The sequence below is a fragment of the Juglans microcarpa x Juglans regia genome, chromosome 8D (assembly GCF_004785595.1).
Source record: "Juglans microcarpa x Juglans regia isolate MS1-56 chromosome 8D, Jm3101_v1.0, whole genome shotgun sequence".
Lineage (NCBI taxonomy): Eukaryota > Viridiplantae > Streptophyta > Magnoliopsida > Fagales > Juglandaceae > Juglans > Juglans microcarpa x Juglans regia.
The window spans coordinates 11,820,816-11,823,737 of NC_054608.1; the positions used below are offsets into that span (position 1 = coordinate 11,820,816).

The following is a 2,922-nucleotide window of genomic DNA, read 5'->3' on the forward strand; positions in this document are numbered from 1 at the left end:
GTTCAAGGATATGTTAGTCCAACCATGATTTATTTCAGGAGTATTTTGGTCCGCACAATCACAACATATACCCATACTCTAGAGTCTATAGTGTCTCTTTTAGTACAGAGAATAACAATTATGTTCTTACGTGTCATGAAACACTCACCATCTTCTCTCAACCTATTTTCACATAATTTCGTAGAGTTCTCAATATTTTAAGCCTTTATAGTCCAGAAGTAGTCCCTGACATAAAGCGTGAGCAACACAAGAACTTTGGATTGGGAGCTTTGAGGACCAAATGGTGTGATAAAAGCCAAAAAGGCTTGTTATTTTTCATTGAAATCATATGGCTTTTAGATTCTTTACAAAGGTAGATCGGCCGACCACTTTACAAGTACACCTCCAGTCGGAACGCCGAACGTAACTCCGACGAACTCTTCAGTCTATATATACACAACCTCAGGCTATATATATATATATATATATATGATGTTGCTCAAAAACCCTTGATCATTCTCTCAGGAAAACTCTTAAAACTCGAGGAACTAAACCGTATTGATCCCGAAGGAATTCACTCATGATTTAAAAGTCAAGTTTCATCTGTTCCTCTTTTGTGGGTATCTTTATTGATCAATTACTCTGAAAAATGTCCTGTACGTTTCTCTTCACGATGCACGGCACCAACGAATCCCTCTGTTGCGTGTCCCAAGGGGGAAAAGATTGGGCGTTGGGAATCGAAGAGCAGGAGCTCGAATAGCAGGCTTTGCGGAGTTCATTGTACCGGACGATGTCGAAGTTGTGTAGAGCCATGAGCTTTCTTTGCTTGGCTATAAACCGGCACTGGTAGTAGCCCCTGAAGGAGGTTCGATGGAGGTTCGAAGGAAGAAGGCGTAACAGAGAGCGAAGTCAAGGGAGGCGGTGAAGAAGCAGATGGGCTCCATGACATCCCAGGTAAGCTCCCAGAAGGTCAGCCTCATGAAGGCCAGGCCTGGGCCAGAAGGAACCCCAGTCCGCAGCAGAGCTCGCCCATGACCGAAGACCTTGCTTTGCTGTCGATCATGGTCTTTCGGGCCTCCATCTCTTCTAGTTCTTTTCTTCTTGGGTCGTTCGGATTGGCTATTGTTTGAGAATTAGTGTCTCCATTGACTTTGCCACCTATAATATTTATTCAATAGAAGACAAAAGAAAATTACAAATTGTCATTTTCCAAAAACACTCGGGGCAATATCAACCTTTCATATATTAAATAAATAGACAGATAAAATAAATTTAATATCATTCAAAAAATTTACAGAATAAATAATATAAAAATTATTTATGTGACTGATTTTTTATTTTAAAATTAGGAGAAAGTTTATTTTATGGCCTAAGAAAAAGAGATTTATTGGTCATAAATATGTATCCCGTGACAAAATAATATAGATATTTGTTGAAAAGAATTATATAAAATAAATTCAGGTGATTTTATAAATCCGACAGTACAGACAGAAAGGACCGGAAAAAGTTTTCTACCTGATCGGGCCGGAGAAACACTACGTTTCCCAAAACGATGACGTTTCCCGAGTCGTCCAACGTCTTGGCAAACTCGAGGCCTTGATCCTCGTTCTGATCACAACCTTCGATGCAGATCCGCCACAAACTCTGAGTACGAAATCGAGCTCTTCGGATCTCCCCGAGCTTTGCTTTCAAACTTCTCATTTGTGTGAGCTCAGGATCTTTCTCGCATCGTGGACGGAGACACCGTACCGACTATCGGCGGAGACTGCTGGATTAGCCGCGGAGGACTCAGGCCGTCGAGTCTGAGACGATCGCCGGTAATGTTGATGGCTCTGAGCGTCTCCCGGAGCTTGTGCCCGACGGAAGGGATAGGAACTCGGGAAGCCTCGAAGCTGACTGGTTGCTGGCCGCCCTCCGGTGTAAGAATCGCCGGAAAAATCCCTTCTCGGCCGAGTCCGGCGAAGTGATGTACTCGCGTGGAAGTTTGTTTTGGAAGCATTTGGAGGACAATTAGGATCCGACCCGAAGGAGACGAGATCGGCGCGTGTTCTAGAGTCACGACGGCGATGTAACTCTGCAACCGTCAAACAGACGCTTCGTTAGCGTTTTCCGATACGCCATTGAAGAGAGAGAGAGAGAGAGAGAGAGAGTTTGTGATTAATTCCGAAATGTTGGAGCTCAAAGTCTGAGAATTCCAGAGGGAGCGGTACAGCTATATATAAGGGTCCAACGTAAGAGGAAGATAGAGCGAGAACTTTTAAAAGCGGAGAAAGCGGACGTAATTTGTCGCGAGCAATCTACGTATAGTTAACAAATGGAAATTGTAATATAAATTAGATAATTTTATCTTTAAAATTTTTTAAAATTATAAAATATTTTTCTTAAAATAATATTTTTTTCATTTAATAAAAAAGTCTGTACATATAAATTTTAAGTGAAAACTGTAAATAGAATTTATCACTAAATTTCCTTGTTCTCATTTAATAAAAAAGTCTATACATACAATTTTAAAGTAAAGTCTATAAATAGAATTTGTCGCTATATTTCCTTTACCTTTTTTTATTACAGCGGCTTGAGAAGTAATTTTAGAAAATTAGGTAATTAAATTTATTTAATAAAATAAAAAAGTCGAAAAAGGAAATTCCCTTATTGGCTCGTCCTCCAAGTTTGGAAGAAAAATGAAAGGTTCTGACTTTACGGGAATTGGACATCAGGAAGATTCTCTTACGGGGAAAAGACACAGATTCTCTTGCCAATAGCAAAAAAACATGAAAAATTCAACCAGATTCCCCGACCTTAACAAGTAATTAATCCATACAAGTAATAACCAAATTACTCCTATTATTATACCATGATCGATACTGTACAATCTTTCTTATAAAATAGAATAGATGATAGCTCTTAAGGTGCAATTGGTGTTCGTTTATGTCAAAATATGGATAT

The 2,922-nt window shown here is 39.6% G+C and overlaps 1 pseudogene; it reads right to left on the reverse strand.

Moving 5' to 3' along the window:
* Positions 1-286: 286 nt before the first annotated feature.
* On the reverse strand, positions 287-2,251 carry LOC121243730 (annotated as a pseudogene).
* Positions 2,252-2,922: the final 671 nt, after the last annotated feature.